At 43.8% G+C, this 19,532-nt stretch overlaps 1 protein-coding gene across 1 annotated transcript in view; it reads left to right on the top strand.

Annotated features, from left to right (window-relative positions):
* Positions 1-456: 456 nt before the first annotated feature.
* LOC136879152 (ATP-binding cassette subfamily G member 4) overlaps positions 457-19,532 on the top strand; it is a 394,853-nt gene continuing 375,777 nt past the window's right edge. Inside the window, exon 1 of the mRNA XM_067152906.2 lies at positions 457-552. The gene's annotated coding sequence lies outside the window, so the exon portion shown is untranslated. The remainder of the gene's footprint in view (positions 553-19,532) is intronic.

Here is a 19,532-nt window from a genome sequence, read left to right on the forward strand (position 1 = left end):
GCAATACCGGACTCAGCTAGGGGACTAGTGGTCGCCACTCCAAGCTCCGAAGTTAAGAGCCCCTTGGGCTCCACTTTAAGTCGCCTCTTAGGATAGGAAGGGAATACCGCCTCCACCCATAGACTGTATCACTAATGTCTGGCACGTTACTGACGATCGTCTCTTCAGGCTAAAACATTCTGACGCTCCGAAGTCTGTTGATGTCGGTAGAAGTGGAAGGAATACCGATCTATTACTGTACTACGCTTTCCCAATAATGCCGGTAGAAAAGTTAAACCAATGATCAGCGAGTGTTGGAAATAGAAGAATTAGGAAACACTAATGATAAATCTAACTGCAGGCGATCGTGATGGTCTGTTTCTCCCTCAAAGCCCCCTCCTACTCCTTTCTCTGTGGGTCACGTTTGGAAGTCCTCTCTCCACGGTGGAATGAGTCGTACCCGACTGCTCAGTCGTTGTTTGAGAGTGCTTCTGTGAGTGTCAGGTCTTGAAGTGAAAGCAGCACACGGATACTTCCCAGACTTGGATGAGCTTCTGAACGTGCTTTGTGAAGGTTGGTGCTCCCTTTTGTATTCTTCTTTCTTGACGATGAACTATGCCATTCCAAATTATAATTGCATTTTTTAAATGATTGTATTGACAATGTCGGCTCCGTGACTAAATGCTTAGTATGCTGACCTTTGCTCCCAGGGGTCCCAAGTTCGACTCCCGGCTGGGTCAGGGATTTTAACTTTCATTGGTTAAATTCTCTTGCTCGGGGGCTGGGTGTTTGTACGACTTCAACATTAGAATTCATCTTAGGAAGGGCTCCACCCTTTTACTTCTTTTTTTTTTTTTGCAAGTGCTTTACGTCGCACCGACACAGACAGGTCTTATGGCGACGATGGGACAAGAAAGGGCTAGGAATGGGAAGGAAGCGGCCGTGGCCTTAATTGAGGTACAGCCCCAGCATTTGCCTGGTGTGAAAATGGGAAACTACGGAAAACCATCTCCAGGGCTACCGACTGTGGGGTTCGAACCCACTATCTCCCGAATACTGGATACTGGCCGCACTTAAGCGACTGCAGCTATCGAGCTCGGTGGCTCCACCCTTACAGACGTCCCTCTGTGGGTGGGGGTGGTAGAATAACACCCACGGCATTCCCTGCCTGTCGTAAGAGGGACCCTTAGCTGAGTCCTGGCATTCCTTATACTTACTTGTGCCAGGCTCCTCACTTTTATCCATCCTATTCGACCTGTCTTGGACAACTCTTCTTTTCCGACCCCCACGCTATCAGATGTCGAGGCTTACAGTATCTTTCATTTTCACCCCCTTCGAGTCCCGTGTCTTTCTTTGGCCGATAGCTTCATTTTTCGATGAGTCGGACTCCTTCCATTTATTCTCTCTAATTAATGTTAATAGAGCATGGTTGCCTAATTGTACTTCCTCTTAAAACAATAATTACCACCACCACCTCCATGTCATAGACGAAGGTTTTCGGCGATTCAAGGCTGGGAAAGTCTAGAACTGGGAAGGTAGGGACTGTAGGATTCGAACATACCATCTCCTGAATCCAGGCTACTCGACCTTAACCGTGCAGCTCATTCACTCTGTCACTAGCTTCCTTTCGAGGCAGCAGCAGATCGAATCCTGGTCATTGCAAGCGTGATTTTTCAAATGGGGAAATTGAGTCCATTTGAATCGAATTTCAGATAAAGCTACAAGTTCTGTGACCTGCGATAAGTGGTGATGTTTATTATTTTAAAGGAAAGTATAACCAGGAAATCATCCCTTTTTAACGCTTCAGTACGGAAAAATACGTTTCGACGCTACGACGAATATTGTGGAGATAAAAGAAGAGTATGAAAATTAAGGACTCCCTAACCCTCGAATACCATCGTTATTAGGAAGAAAACGAGAATTGACCAAAGAAGGACGGACAGAAAAGCTGAGGAACCTGACACAAGGAGGTGTCCAAGTCAACACATAAAATGTCACGTCCCTACTCTGTGGCTTGCGCACAAATCTGTCGGCCCTGTGGCTGTTATCACAACATTAACAGTTGGAAGTATGTAAAAGCATACGGTACGCTTGCTTGCTTGTTTTCACGAAGATTTGTTCTGTGACCCAGTAGCAGCTATTTCGGGGGGTGGGGGGTGGGGGGGAGAGAGTAAGGGGGGCAGTCGCCACCCCCCCACTTTGTGGAGAAAAATTATTCCGTTTTAGCCACCTAAATCTACATACATACATACATACATACATACATACATACATACATACATACATACATACATACATTATCATTATAGACTGTTATGCCTTTCAGCGTTCAGTCTGCAAGCCTCTGTGAATTTACTAAACGTCGCCACAATCCTCGATTTTCAACTAGTGTTGTGGCCTCATTTAGTTCTATACCTCTTGTCTTTAAATCGTTAGAAACCGAGTCTAACCATCGTCGTCTTGGTCTACCTCTACTTCTCTTACCCTCCATAGCAGAGTCCATTATTCTCCTAGGTAACCTATCCTCCTCCATTCGCCTCACATTACCCCACCACCGAAGCCGGTTTATGAGTACAGCTTCATCCATCGAGTTCATTCCTAAATTAGCCTTTATCTCCTCATTCCGAGTACCATCCTGCCATTGTTCCCACCTGTTTGTACCAGCAATCATTCTTGCTACTTTCATGTCTGTTACTTCTAACTTATGAATAAGATATCCTGAGTCCACCCAGCTTTCGCTCCCGTAAAGCAAAGTTGGTCTGAAAACAGACCGATGTAATGATAGTTTCGTCTGGGAGCTGACTTCCTTCTTACAGAATACTGTTGATCGCAACTGCGAGCTCACTGCATTAGCTTTACGACACCTTGATTTAATCTCACTTACTATATTACCATCCTGGGAGAATACACAACCTAAATACTTGAAACTATCGACCTGTTCTAGCTTTGAATCACCAATCTGACATTCAATTCTGTTGAATTTCTTACCTACTGACATCAATTTAGTCTTCGAGAGGCTAATTTTTATACCATACTCATTGCACCTATTTTTAAGTTCCAAGATATTACACTGCAGGCTTTCGGCACAATCTGCCATTAAGACCAAGTCGTCAGCATAGGCCAGACTGCTTATTACATTTCCACCTAACTGAATCTCTCCCTGCCATTTTATACCTTTCAGCAGATGATCCATGTAAACTACGAACAGCAAAGGTGAAAGATTACAGCCTTGTCTAACCCCTGTAAGTACCCTGAACCAAGAACTTATTCTACCATCAATTCTCACTGAAGCCCAATTGTCAACATAAATACCCTTGATTGATTTTAATAATCTACCTTTAATTCCATAGTCCCCCAGTATAGCGAACATCTTTTCCCTCGGTACCCTGTCGTATGCTTTCTCTAGATCTACGAAACATAAACACAACTGCCTATTCCTCTCGTAGCATTTTTCAATTACCTGGCGCATACTGAATATCTGATCCTGACAGCCTCTCTGTGGTCTGAAACCACACTGGGTTTCATCCAACTTCCTCTCAACGATTGACCGCACCCTCCCTTCCAAGATGCCAGTGAATACTTTGCCTGGTATACTAATCAATGAGATACCTCGATAGTTGTTGCAATCCTTCCTGTTCCCTTGCTTATAGATATGTGCAATTACTGCTTTTGTCCAATGTGAAGGTACCTTACCAACACTCCATGCTAATTTTACTACTCTATGAAGCCATTTCATCCCTGCCTTCCCACTATACTTCACCATTTCAGGTCTAATTTCATCTATTCCTGCTGCTTTATGACAATGGAGTTTATTGACCATCCTTTCCACTTCCTCTAGCATTATTTCACCAACATCATTTTCCTCCTCCTCATGAGCTTGGCTGTTCGCAACACCACAAGGATGATTTCCTTTTACATTGAGAAGATGTTCAAAATATTCCCTCCACCTCTCCAGTGATTCTCTGGGATCTATTATGAGTTCACCTGAATTACTCAAAATACTGTTCATTTCCTTTTTCCCTCCCTTCCTAAGATTCTTTATTACTGTCCAAAAAGGTTTCCCTGCTGCTTGACCTAGCCTTTCCAGGTTGTTACCAAAATCTTCCCATGACTTCTTTTTGGATTCAACAACTATTTGTTTCGCTCTGTTTCTTTCATCTACGTACAAATCCCTGTCTGCCTCGGTCCTTGTTTGGAGCCATTTCTGATAAGCCTTCTTTTTACGTTTACAAGCTGCTCTCACTTCATCATTCCACCAAGATGTTCGCCTTTTCCCATCTTTACACACAGTTGTTCCTAGGCATTCCCTTGCTGTTTCTACTACAGCATCCCTGTATGCCACCCATTCACTTTCTATATCCTGAACCTGCTTACTGTCTACTTTTTGAAACTTCTCACTAATCATATCCATGTACTTATGTCTAATTTCCTCGTCCTGGAGATTTTCTACCCTTATTCGTTTGCAGACAGATTTCACTTTCTCCACCCTAGGCCTAGAGATACTTAGTTCACTACAGATCAGATAGTGGTCTGTATCATCGAAAAATCCGCGAAAAACTCGTACATTCCTAACAGATTTCCTGAATTCGAAGTCTGTTAAGATATAGTCTATTATGGATCTGGTACCCCTAGCCTCCCATGTGTAGCGGTGAATAGCCTTATGCTTGAAGAATGTATTCGTAACAGCTAAACCCATACTAGCACAGAAGTCCAGCAAACGCTTCCCATTCCCATTAGCTTCCATATCTTCCCCACATTTACCAATCACCCTTTCGTATCCTTCAGTTCTATTCCCAACTCTCGCATTGAAATCGCCCATTAGCACTATTCTATCCTTGCTGTTGACCCTTTTTTTAAAATTATACAAACTCTGTTTTCTGTTACCTAATTCCATTAATTTCTTTAAACATTAACAAAATACTTTGCGGAAAATATAATTCTAGGCAGCTAACCGATTTTTCAGCGCCACAGGAAGTAGGGATTAGTATCTGTGTAATTGTTCCTTTGGTGAAAGTTTTATTGTAGAGTAATGAATCAAAATCTCAAAAAAACTATTATACCGCAGTTAAGTTGGTAAACTGTCAAACACCGAGCTCGATAGCTGCAGTCGCTTAAGTGCGGCCAGTATCCAGTAATCGGGAGATAGTGGGTTCGAGCCCCACTGTCGGCTGCCCTGAAGATGGTTTTCCGTGATTTCCCATTTTCACACCAGGCACTTACTAGGCTTTTCCTATCCCATCGTCGCCATAAGACATATCTGTGTCGGTGCGACGTAAAGCAAATAGCAAAATAAATAAATAAATAAATAAATAAATAAATAAATAAATAAATAAATAAATAAATAAATAAATAAATAAATAAATAAATAAATAAAGAAAGAAAAAACCTGTCAAACTTTACTTCTCTGTTGAAATTTGCTCAGAGAGCTTAAAAAACGTATCATTTTGTAGCTATGTATTTTGTTTCAACATTCTTGTCTACCCCAAACTATAATCCTCAGAGCCTGTAACTTTTTGTTGTCTATATATTTTGTGTACCCCACCCACCGACCCACCTCCCTCCCGTACACTTTTAATTCCCAATCGCTGCTACTGCTGTGACCTCTAACATAGCAGAGTGTTCGTCTCCTGTACTGAAAGCCGCGAGATCGAATCCCGGTGCAGTTGGTTGGCATATAAAAGTGCTTAATGATGGGAACACTAGTGACAGTAGATTTACTGACAAGCTAGAGAATCCATTTTCAGACGAAATTTCCTGCACTCCGCCTTAGTTGAACGGGCGTTACAACGGGTAAGCATAGCTCAGGGCCAACGCACGGTAGGTTGTGCAACTGTGCCATGCGTTGGCTGCCGGTTCGCGTCTGGGCATGGCTGTTTGTGTTGTCTTCAATTTATAACTAAACATTTCGTCACGTTGTTTGAAACAAGTGTTACATATCCGTGTGAGTAAATTTTTGGGATGAGCCATGTTTGTTTGTTTGTTTGTTTACTTGTTAAGTCTTCAGCTCAGAGGGCCGGGCTGAGTGGCTCAGACGGTTGAGGCGCTGGCCTTCTGACCCCAACTTGGCAGGTTCGATCCTGGCTCAGTCCGGTGGTATTTGAAGGTGCTCAAATACGTCAGCCTCGTGTCGGTAGATTTACTGGCACGTAAAAGAACTCCTGCGGGACTAAATTCCGGCACCTCGGCGTCTCCGAAAACCGTAAAAGAGTAGTTAGTGGGACGTAAAACAAATAACATTATTATTATTAGCTCAGAGGCTGGTTGGATCCTCAAAAAGCACCATCGAAGTTTATAATGAATGCGGCCATAGGGAAATCGCAGAAACCAATGGCGGCGTCATAATGAGGCGTACAAGGCACGAAACGGAGTGAGGTAGTTTGCCATTGCTTTTTTCGCTGGGGCAGAAAGTACTATTGCAGCATGACTAGCCCTGTCAGCAGACCTTCCATAACACGCAGATGCACTATTGATGCTCCGAATACCATTATACGCACACCTCGTCCACCTCCGAAGGGTGCCGCTTAACGTTTATTAACTATCGGATTCCATTCCTGGTACCAGGAAGAGTTGCATTATTACGGGATCAGGATACGAATTTTTCTACACCACAGCAGCTTCAATATCGTCACACCATAAATACTATGGGCTTTACGTCGCACCGACACAGATAGGTCTTATGGCGACGATGGGATAGGAAAGGCCTAGGAGTGGGGAGGAAGCGGCCGTGACCTTAATTAAGGTACAGCCCCAGCATTTGCCTGATGTGAAAATGGGAAACCACGGAAAACCATTTTCAGGGCTGCCGTTAGTGGGATTCGAACCTACTATCTCCCGGATGCAAGTTCACAGCCACGCGCCTCTACGCGCACGGCCAACTCGCCCGGTTCACCATAAATGGGTCTGATACTTCAGTGCTAGCTACATTTTCCTCTGGCCTGGGCCAAGTGACAGCGGGAAAAATACCACACTCAACAATAAATAGCAAGAGACTAATGAATCAATTATTCGCACAAACTGGGAATCATCGTACGGTGTAAAATATATTAATAAAATTAAACAGAAAAGTTTGTCTATATATTGTGCAATTTGTGAAAATGTGAAAAGTTTTTGTGAAAATCAACTTCAAAATTATTCAATTTTTAGTAAGTTCTTTACGTTCAGGTTCCTTTAACGTTGCACTAATTGATGAGCTTTTCCACGACGCCGGGATGGGAAAGGCTAAGATGGGGAAGGTTGCATCAATGGCCTTAGTTAAGTTACAGGCCTACTATTTGCCTGGTGTTAATGTAGGAAACCACGGAAAACCATCTTTAGAATTGCAGCCACAAACCCACCATTACCCGAATGTACACTTACTGCCGCACAAACAGTACAATGTAGGCAATTCCGCTCGGTAATTACGACTAATATTGAGGTGAAAATTACTGCAGCCTGGAATACAACCCCAGAATGCGCATAGAATGAAATAGTGGAAACAGTGGTGAACTATTTCAGTTACGACAAAGTTGGAATTCCTACCCTCTATATTCCGCATTCATGGCTATAGTGTCGTTAAGGTGGTAAGTACGTAGATTCGATTCCCTGACAGGAACTAGAAAATTTTGGAAACCATATTTCCACTTCCGAAGGTGCATGAGATTCACTCAGCCTACACCATAGGTTAATTCCCGGGGGCAAACGAGGTCGGGCGTAGAGCTAACCACTCTATCTCGCTTAGTGCCAAGGTTACGGATACTGGAAGCCTTTATCTTTCACCCCTCCAAGGGCCTTCGTGGCCTCTATGAAGATGACTGCTTTGCTTTCGTGGCCTTAAGACAGTGAGTTGTCAGTACAGTTAAACATCTCTTATTACAAGCTAATATCAATGTCATCCGGTTTGACTGACTCTAACCTTTCTCACTGATTGAAGATATTTCCGGTATTTGAAATCAAATATTGTTCTTTGATTTTTTATGTGTAGGGCTCAGGAAATCGAGGTCTGCAACCTCATATACTTATAGGTGTGAGCCTGACATTTTAAGCGTGACGTGGAGTCAGTTCCGGCATCCTTACTTGGACAAATTTTATTAGGTACAGATTCATAACCGATTTAAGAATTGAAATTCAACATGTCCGTCTCTGTGGTGTAGTGGCCACCCCCGGAGGCCCGGGTTCGATTCCCGGTTCTGCCACGAAATTTGAAAAGTGGTACGAGGGCTGGAAAGGGGTCCACTTAGCCTCGGGAGGTCAACTGAGTAGAGGTGGGTTCGATTCCCATCTCAGCCATCCTGGAAGTGGTTTTCCGTGGTTTCCCACTTCTCCTCCAGGAAAATGCCGGGATGGTACCTAACTTAAGGCCACTGCCGCTTCATTCCTTCTTCCTTGTCTATCCCTTCCAATCTTCCCATCCCCCCACAAGGCCCCTGTTCAGCATAGCAGGAAAGGCCGTCTGGGCAAGGTACTGGTAATTCTCCCCAGTTGTATCCCCCGACCCAGAGTCTGAAGCTCCAGGACACTGCCCTTGAGGCGGTAAAGGTGGGATCCTCGCTGAGTCCGAGGGAAAAACCAACCCTGGAGGGTAAACAGATAAAGAAGGAGAAGAATTTAAAATTCCAGACCCGACCGAGAACGTACGCCAACAGATACCAAAAAGCATGCTAGTACTTGGATTGTTTGATCTTTCTGTAGGAAAACTGAGTGAGAACTGCGCCTCAAGGCTATGATACTGAATGAAATATAAAGTTTTAACGTACCTACTGTAGTTCTGTCAGTTTGCATGATAAATGTATCTGCTGTATTACCGCGAATCACTCTTTGGCATGTTATTAATACTCTAATACTTGCCACCTATGCCTAAAATGCTTAAGTCATATTTTACTTCTTTTTAGGTCGTATTTAGCTCATTTTTAGGGAATATTTGCTTGCATATTTTGTATTTCTTTAGATCATACATTTCCGAACGCTAGTGTATAGCATCTAGGGCAAAAAGTGAAAAATTTAAAAATTAGTAAAAGAGCCAATAAATACTATTGGGTTTAAGTATGATTTATTATAGTAATAGAATAGATTTACGAAAACAAACACAAGGAAAATCAAATGAATGTACGAAAAATGGATTGCAATAATTGAATACTCTCACCCTAGTTACAGAACTAGGGAATAGGTATATTATATTATATTATATTATATTATATTATATTATATTATATTATATTATATTATATTATATTATATTATATTATATGGATACCAGCCCACTGTTTACAGTGCTGGAGCCACGAATTCTGTGAGCTACTACCTCCTCGCTTGTCTGCAACGTTGACCTCTATTATTAGCTGTAATTTTTGTCGCTCCGAACATGACCTAGATTAACGGTTTTCTTAGTTTCTTGATGTTTATCAGTTCCCGTACTTCTCCCTATAATAATTTGGAGTGGCTATTGCTTGAGTGGCGTCTTAGCGTGGAGAAGGATAGTTTTTGTTTTCTTCAATTAAATTTACGGCGCACTGACAGATAGGTCTTATGGCAACGATGGGATAAGAAAAGGCTAGGAATGATAAGGAAGCGGAAGGTGCAGTCCCAGCATTTGCCTGGTGTGAAACCACAGTGGAGTTCGAACCCAGTATCTTTCGAATGTAAGCGGCCCTAACCGCAGGGCCAACTCGTTCGGTGATAGTGTTGTGTGCCGTGTGAGAGTTGTAGGGATGCTGAGGACAGCACAAACAGAAGCGTTCGACCCAGCCGGGAATCAAAACCAGGACCTCCACGACCTAAGTCCAATACGTTGACCACTCAGCTATGGACCTGGGTATTTTGATCATTCTTCTAGACGAATAATATTTAGAATGCCTGTAATCTGTATTCGGTCACTCTAATAAGCCAATGAGGTAATTAACTACACTAATTGTGGACCATGTCTTCCTTTACTATCAAGGAACAGGTTCGAAATCAATTAATAGCCTCTTCTCTGCTTGTTTCCAGAAGTAGAGTTACCTGCCAAGTTTTCTATCGTAGAATGACATTTCCTATGCAATTTCTCATGACCTTAATATTTTGGTTCAACGACACGATCATTGACTTCTCACAAAGTGGAACGTGCTTCTATGATACCACTTTCTTCTTCAAGGCGAAATATAACTTTCATTTGACTTACACATAAAGTTGTCTTCAGAATCGAAGGTCTTATGCAACAAGGCTCGATAAGACTACTGTGATTCTGGACTAGTTGGCTCCAATTCGATTCCTGGTTCTGCAGTGTAATATTTAAATCCTGGTATAATGAATAATAATAATAATAATAATAATAATAATAATAATAATAATAATAATAATAATAATAATAATAATAATAATAATAGGCCTGATGCAGTTGTCTCGAGTTGACACCATGCACGCGAACTGCGCATCTGTGAGGATGAATTCTAACGCTGAAAACGGCATAGAAACACACAGCCCCCGAGCCTGAGGAATTAACAAATGGCAGTTAAAATTCGTCCGCCTCTGTAGTGTAGTGGTTAGTGTGATTAGCTGCCACCCCCGGATGCCCGGGTTCGATTCCCAGCTCTGCCACGAAATTAGGAAAGTGGTACGAGGGCTGGAACGGGGTCCACTCAGCCTCGGGAGGTCAGTTGTGTTGAGGTGGGTTCGATTCCCACCTCAGCCATCCTGGAAGTGGTTTTCCGTGGTTTCCCACTTCTCCTCCAGGAAAATGTCGGGATGGAATCTAACTTAACGCCACGGCCGCTTCATTCCCTCTTCCTTGTCTATATCTTTCAATTTTCCCATCCCCCCATAAGGCCCTTGATCAGCATAGCAGATGAGGCCTCCCGGGCGAGGTACTGGTCTTCCTCCCCAGTTGTATCCCCCAACCCAGAGTCTGAAGCTCTAGGACACTGCCCTTGAGGCGGTAGAGGTGGGATCCCTCGCTGAGTCCGAGGGAAAAACCAACCCTGGAGGGTAAACAGATAAAGAAGGAGAAGAATTTAAAATTCCAGACCCTACCGAGAATCGAAACCCGGGACCCTTGGACCAAAGGACTCGTGTCCTCCTCCTGAGATGGTGTAGCTCTTTTCCGGTACACCACCAATGGAAGGGAGTTACATGTTCTATTATTCTAACTGTATAATATGCCTCCTGCCATTCTTACATCTCTGGCAGTAACCGGAACCGAACCCAGGTCTCCAATGACGGCAAATAATAGCACTAACCGTTACGCTACAGAGGCGAGCGGTGTGAGGGTTAGAAGAACCCACGTTAAAACTGATGAGGACATCTCGGAGAGAAGTATTTTCATACATCAACCTCCACCATCCTTACTGTCCACTTTCGTGCTGAGGTACAGCAGTACAATAAAACCTATCTTCAATGGAATTGCGCAAAGGACAGGAGAAACATTCCGTTAAAGATCGTTTCCGCTTAATGAAAGTGCGTTATAAAACAGTACACATTGTCTATTTAGTCGCACTAGACTATTGAAAACACGTCAAACATTAACAGAGTCCATTAAATGGATAACTTTTCTTATCGGTAGAGCACTGCACTTTATATTCGTCAGAAGTCAATAAAGTTATCTGAACTGCATTGCCCTTTTTTTAAATGCTATTTGTTCGGGGCGTCGACCCATGTGGATATTTTGCCCCTACTGGCAACATACTGTATGAACCTGCGTGTAATTGGAATGGCGGTAGTGTGGAATGTTGTGTGTGAGGAAAGGAAGATTACAATTTAAAAACCCTGACCGGGCCGGGAATCGAACCCGACTCCGCCGGGTGACAGGCGGACGCGTTGCCCCCTACACCGCAGGCCGGGCACTGCATTGCCCTAATTTCCACTAAAAATTTAACCTAGAAAATTACTCCGAACTTACCTGAATTATTCCGCCGTAGGGTGGACTCCTGTAATTCCTTAAACTTGTGACAGCATCTTTGTAACTCTTCTTCTGTCGGCAGCCCTGAAGATGGTTTTCCGTGGTTTCCCATTTTTCACACAAGGCAAATGCTGACGTAAAGCCACTTTCTTCTTGTCTTTTCTCTCTTTTTTTTTTACAAGTTGTTTACGTCGCACCGACGCAGATAGGTTTTATGGCGACAATGGGATAGGAAATGCTTAGGGGTGGGAAGGAAGCGATCGTGGCCTTAATTAAAGTACAGCCTTAACATTTTCCTGGTGTGAAAATTGGAAACAACGGAAAACCATCTTCAAGGCCCCCGACAGTGTGGGGTTCGAACCCATTATCTCCCGAATGCAAGCTCTCAGCAGCGCGCCCCTAACCGCACGACCAACTCGTTCGGTTTGTAAGTGTTGTCTGCACTCAATCGTTTCTTCTTCGAACACAATGGCTTCCTCGTTTTCATCGTAGTGGCTGAGTGGCTCAGACGGTTGACGCGCTGACCTTCTGACCCCAACGTGGCAGGTTTGATCCTGACTCAGTCCGGTGCTATTTGAAGGTGCTCAAATACGTCAGCCTCGTGTCGGTAAATTTACCAGCACTTAAAATGACTCCTGTGGGACAAAATTCCTGAACCTCGGCGTCTCCGAAAACATTAAAAAAAAGTAGTTAGTGCGACGTAAAAGCATTATTATTATTATTATTATTATTATTATTATTATTATTATTATTATTATTATTATTATTATTACGAAGTGACAGCTACTGATTTACATGCACTGAATTCCAAAAATAGTCCGCCTCTGTTGTGTAGTGGTTAGTGTGATTGGCTGCCACCCCCGGAGGTCCCCCCGGCGTCCACTCACCCTCGGGAGGTCAACTTAGTAGATGGGGGTTCGATTCCCATCTCTCTTACCGAGCTCGATAGCTGCAGTCGTTTAAGTGCGGCCAGTATCCAGTATTCGGGAGATAGTGGGTTCGAACTCCACTGTCGGCAGCCCTGAAGATGGTTTTCCGCGGTTTCCCATTTTCAAACCAGGCTATTACCTCAATTAAGGCCATGGCTGCTTCCTTCCCACTCCTAGCCCTTTCCTGTCCCATCGTCACCATAAGACCTATCTGTGTCGGTGCGACGTAAAGCAACTAGAAAAAACAAAAACAAAAAAAGATTCCCATCTCAGCCATCCTCGAAGTGGTTTTTCGTGGTTTCCCACTTCTCCTCCGTCCGACTCGTTGGCTGAATGGTCAGCGTACTGGCCTTCGGTTCAGAGGGTCTCGGGTTCGATTCCCGACCGGGTCGGGGATTTTAACCTTCATTGGTTAATTCCAGTGACTCGGGGGCTGGGTATTTGTGCTGTCCCCAACATCCCTGCAACTCACACACCACACATAACACTATCCTCCACCACAATAACACGCAGTTACCTACACATGGCAGATGCCGCCCAACCTCATCGGAGGGTCTGCCTTACAAGGGCTGCACCCGGCTAGAAATAGCCACACGAAATTATTATTACTTCTCCTCCAGGCAACTTAAGGTCACGGCCGTTTCCATTCCTCTTCCTTGTCTATCCTTTCCAATCTTCCCATCCCCCCACCAGGCCCCTGTTCAGCATAGCAGGTGAGGCAGCCTGGGCGAGGGTCTTCCACCCCGACCCAAAATCTCACGCTCCAGGACACGGCCCTTGAAGCGGTAGAGGTGGAACGCCTCGCTGAGTCCGAGGGAAAAACCAACCCTGGAGGATAAACGGATTAAGAAGAAAAGGAAGAAAGAAAGAAAGAAAGAAAGAAAGAAAGAATTCCAAAAATAATTGCCAGATTATAGGTAGAGTAGAAAAAAGCCTGACCTTGAGTCACAGACAATCTAGAATATATAGGATATTTAAAACTTTGCTAAACGATTCACCTGGATGATTGAACATTTTCCGTTTAAGTCCATATTTGGCTCCCGTCTCCACGTTGGACAGTTTCTGCTTAAACCAGGGTGATTTATATTACATATTATGCCAAATTCAAGGGACTGGAATTCATTTTCCGTTAAAGCCGTTTTTTTTTAATAGAGGGTCCGTTTTAAATACGTTTTACTGCACTCTTTCTTTCTTTCTTTCTTTCTTTCTTTCTTTCTTTCCTAATCTGTTTACCCTCCAGAGTTGGTTTTTCCCTCGACTCTGCGAGGGATCCCACACTACCGCCTCAAGGGCAGTCCTGGAACGTGAGACTTTGGTTCGGGGATACAACTGAGGAGGACCAGTACCTCGCCCAGGCGGCCTCACCTGCTATGCTGAACAGGGGCCCTGTGGGGGATGGGAAGATTGGAAAGGATATACAAGGAAGAGGGAAGGAAGCGGCCGTAGTCTTCAGTTAGGTACCATCCCGGAATTTGCCTGGAGGAGAAGTGGAAAACCATGGATAACCACTTCGAGGATGGTTGAGGTGGAAATCGAATCTTCCTCTACTCAGTTGACCTCTCGTGGCTGAGTGGAGCCCGTTCCATTCCTCGCACCATTTTTCGAATATCGTGGCAGAGCCGGGAATCGAACCCGGGCCTCCGGGGGTGACAGCTAATCACACTAATCACTACACCAAAAAGGCTATTTTTTACTGCATTACGTGTTAAAAATAGTATTGCACTCGGGCATGCCACGAGCTACTGCTTGTTTACGTCCGGTGCCTTGTCATCTGGCTCTGTCGCCAGATACAGTAGCGCGTTAAATCTACAACTATTCAGTTCGTAAGTCGATACAGTAGTCCCTTTCGCTCTAACGTCGCTAAGCCCTGAAAGATGTACACTTATTCCATTCAGAATTCACCCTATCGTTTTTGCACTCACAAATTCTTCTGTAAATTCATTTTGTCCTATCGGTAATGTGAGACCAATGTGGTGACTACTGCTCGTCCCATTGCCATCTACCAAATGTGCGCCCAAGTGCAATATTTTGAATATGTAATGTCATATCAGAGGATGGGTTTGATTCCATTTCTCCCCACAACATTACTTATCTACGGCTACTCCACCACCTATCTCTCGCTAAACTTAGACTTCTGTGCTCAGAGAACGTTAATTCACTCTGTTTTTCTTTATTTATTTATTTCTTTTTTTATTTTTTATTTTTTTTACATAAAATCCAAGCTTTTCTAGAAGCTGAGGTTCGCATTTCCTTATTTAAAAGAAAATAAATGTATGCGTGTAATTGTTTGTTAAAGTAACTTCGTTTGTTTACAGTCTAATGAGAAATCGTCATCTCAGATTTTCAACAGATTCGTCCGCTAGTTGGAATGTTTAACTTTTGGCCCGTTATGCTTTATTTGTGTTAATAAAAATGTATTATGTGGCCATCAGGTTTAAGTGTAGGCCTAAATAATGTTATTTTCAATTAAAGAAGTTATTCCGAAGACTAAAAGAGAGAATAGTTTGTGATTATGAGTGACACAATAAATCCAACTGATTTATGTGGACAGTGGGGCACATACCTATTCCTCATATGGAAATCCCTCCTTTTCAAACTGGTGTACACGTGGGAGAAAAATATAAACAAACTATTTTGCGTTGGTTTCCACAAAATTATAATAGATCAGTCCTGACTCTGTTACTTTTTGAGCAAGTATGCAAATATCTAAACTTACCATTACTTCTCGTTAGCGTTTTTTAATTTACTTTCGCGTGGCTGTTTCTAGCCGAGTGCAGCCCTTGTAAGGCAGACCCTCCGATGAGGGTGGGCGGCATCTGCCATGTGTAGGTAACTGCGTGTTATTGTGGTGGAGGATAGTGTTATGTGTGGTGTGTGAGTTGCAGGAATGTTGGGGAAAGCACAAATACCTAGCCCTCGGGCCATTGGAATTAACCAATGAAGGTTAAAATCTCCGACCCGGAGAGGAATCGAACTCGGGATCAGTACGCTGACCATTCAGCCAACGAGTCGGACTCTCGTTAGCGTTATGAATATTGATAGCAAAATCGCAACAAACGACTACCCGGGTAAAACGAGAATCAGCTTTTGGACGAACAATTATCCGGATAATTTCTATATTTGGAATGTGTATGAGCCTCCTCTCCTCTAATGAATGCAATAATTGTGATTTAGTCAGGCTCTTACCCCAGCGCACCGGGCAATCCTCGGTTAACCTTACTACAAATTAAGCACACGAAATAGACTTGGACATACTTAATGGAAACCAGATGTAGTAGCCGAAGCTGTGGCTTTAGAGTGGAATTCTTAGGCATCTCGGAAGCAAAGGCAGCGAAGGAAAACCTGGAGACATATCATTGGGGAAGAAGGTTGGAAAATCGTGGGCCGAAGTTATGAACATGACCATGACCAGGCACAGATGGAAGTCGTTCTCGAGAACCTGTGTTCCGAACGAAGGAAAAGGAATGAAGTCAAAGTCTATTATGTTGCTTTGAAGGTTAGGTAGTTACTTTTCCTCCTGGTCTTCGTTGAATTCTACCCAGGGTCCTTAATGTTCCTGCGTTCTGAGAAAAGATGCATTGCCCATTAATAAAACTACAGTTTTGACACGATACAAACCTGTGCAGATGGTGACTCAACTTAACTCTGTGGCGCACCTTCGGTTGCAGTGGAAAGAATCATTAGTCAGCTAACAAGAACTTGTTCCAAATAAATGAGCCACGCTGTGGGCGAGAGCGGAAATGTAAAATCGGTTCTACTATGGTTCCTACCGGGTTAGCACACTACAACTAGCCCGAAAAATATTTACAACAGATCTGACGCGAGATTGACTCTTATTGATGAACATCACAGAAGATGCTGGAGATGGCCTCATCTGAAGAAATGGAAAACTGAGGATGTAAAGTCCTGAATCCACTTTACTCAGAAACCACCGGCAGAACTCAATGAGATATTGCAACTACGACTTTTTTAACTGGGGATGTTTGTAAAGTTTGCCCCTTGGTGGGGTTGTACGATTTTTGACTTCTGCGCGCCGCACAGTTATTTGCATCAGGTTCTAATATTCCGTGCATTTCAACTCTTCTCCTGGCGGTGTGCTGGGCGCTGAGTGAGCAGTTCTTTCCCTCCTTTCATCTCTTATTCCATACACCAACACTCGAGATATCGTATCGAAAAACTTAAGTAGGTTTTTGAAATGCCAATATTTTCTAAGGGACAGATCATGAAACACTATTATAGCTTAAATCATGTCTGTGTAAGTGAATACAGCTTGTAGTTTTACAGCACGCCTTCAACTGCATAGTCATTCAAACACATGTGCCAGTGATCTTTTGCTTTTACGTAACAGACGACAAAACAGCCACACAACCAAAGGAACTCCTTCCAGCCCGTCAATATCCAACCGCCGTTCATTTTCTTTGCGTCCTCCCCATCGCATTACCACAGGCTTCAGGAGTACCTCTGGTTCAGCCTCAAAGACATTGCCAACCTACGGTCTTGCAAGTATACTTGCGCCTTGCAATACGTACCCATGGTGGTCGTGATTATTGTTTTAAGGGGAGGTACAACTAGGCAACCATCCTCTATATAATACTAATCAGAGGGAAAACTTGGAAGGGACCCGACACTTCGAAAAATGAAGATATCGGCCAAAGGAAGACAAGGGCCACGAAGGGCGTGAAAATGAAAGACTCCTAGGATCGCAAACCTAATACCGTCGGGGTCAGAAAAGAACAAAAGTTGACCAAGAGAGGCCGGATAGGATAGATGAAAGTGAGGAGCCTGGCACAAGTAAGTGGAAGCAATGCCAGGACTCAGCTAAGGGCTCCGTGGTCGCCAACCCACGCTCCAAATTTCATAGCCCCTGAGGCCCCTTTTAGTCGCCTCTTACGACAGGCAGGGGATACCGTGGGTGTTATTCTACCGGCCCCACCCACCGGGGGTCGTACCCATGGCCAGTAGATAGTAATGATCGATCTTTGAATGTTTAAAGCTTAGCGTAAAATCGCAAAAATCGGATATACGCACCATTATGGCAAACCACATCACATACGAGTGTTAAGTTATTAGGCCCACTTAAGAATTGTTGGTAAATCTAAGACACTGGACGCTAGTTGAAGTTTAAAGCTCGATTCGTCACCAAACTCAAACTAAAAATAATTCATGCAGTAGAGGGAACATAAATTTTGTTATTTTAGAGACCATGTTCATTTGCCTCACGAAACTTGTATGAGTGTGGTCGAAACGTGTTGCTTTAAGTCACTTTCACCTCCATATCCAATTGAAAATACCCGATTACAAGTAACACATCTTGCCTTGAAACAATTGTTGTCAACGGGCGCAATCCACTTATACCTGTACTGATCTTCCCATTTGTTTCAAATAAATGCAAGGCCTTTTCTTATTTGCTTTCGGGGAGTCATACATTGTAATAACACTACTATGAACTCTCTTACTCTCAACCCACCACAGCAAGCTTTAAAAATGTCTGCTAAAATCATTCCAAAATTAAAGAATGTAAGGTTCCGTTTATTGTTGCGTTGACGTAAACCGGATCCTTGTATCTTGCTCCTGCGAATCACGCGCTAGCAGTGACGCAGTGACGGTGCACTAGAGGAAGCATGTGCCTCCACTTGCAGTGGTGTCTCAACGGCGCACTAGAGGAAGCATGTGCCTCCACTTGCAGTGGTGTCTCAACGGCGCACTAGAAGAAGCATGTGCCTCCACTTGCAGTGGTGTCTCAACGGCGCACTAGAGGAAGCATGTGCCTCCACTTGCAGTGGTGTCTCAACGGTGCACTAGAGGAAGCATGTGCCTCCACTTGCAGTGGTGTCTCAACGGCGCACTAGAGGAAGCATGTGCCTCCACTTGCAGTGGTGTCTCAACGGCGCACTAGAGGAAGCATGTGCCTCCACTTGCAGTGGTGTCTCAACGGTGCACTAGAGGAAGCATGTGCCTCCACTTGCAGTGGTGTCTCAACGGCGCACTAGAGGAAGCATGTGCGTCCACTTGCAGTGGTGTCTCAACGGCGCACTAGAGGAAGCATGTGCGTCCACTTGCAGTGGTGTCTCAACGGCGCACTACCGCCGGCGTCTTGGAAAGGTGTAGAAATCTAACTGATGAGCCCACCGCTACACTGGGGCGAAACGCTGGTACTTTCACGATTGAAAAAGCCTAAAGATCTTATGTCTTTTACGCATTTCTTATTTTAATCAATATTTTGTTGAGCACTTCGATACTCGGTTGCATCTGACTGAAGCATCGAAGGATGTGTATACTCCTCGTAATTTCACAACTTACAAGTCTTCTTCTTTCCGTCAATAACGTACACATTGACTGTCTTTCTTCGACACTGGCTAAATGGACAGATGGTTACATGATAACACAATGGAAACTAAATGAAGTATTTCTGATGATGATGATGATGATGATGCTTGTTGTTTTAAGGGGCCTAACATCTAGGTCATCAGCCCCTGATGGTACGAAATGAGACGAAATGCAATGAAAAAATAAAATCCAAAATCCTCCACCGACCAGAATTCAAAGCGTGAGGACGAAAAATGAACAGATGGATATGAATTTAAAACAATCAGTGGAGCCGACCCGCAATGCCTCAGTCTCAGACACTGACGGGAAACAATAGTAAATACTGACCAAGGGACTGCTACTATAGCTCAATACTGAATCGGTGATGCTTGCAAGCTAACGGGGTCCAAAATATAGGTTATCAGCCTCTCATAATGGTACTTGCCGCTTGGAAAGTAGAACCATGGTATTTG

This window comes from Anabrus simplex, chromosome 8 (assembly GCF_040414725.1).
Source record: "Anabrus simplex isolate iqAnaSimp1 chromosome 8, ASM4041472v1, whole genome shotgun sequence".
Lineage (NCBI taxonomy): Eukaryota > Metazoa > Arthropoda > Insecta > Orthoptera > Tettigoniidae > Anabrus > Anabrus simplex.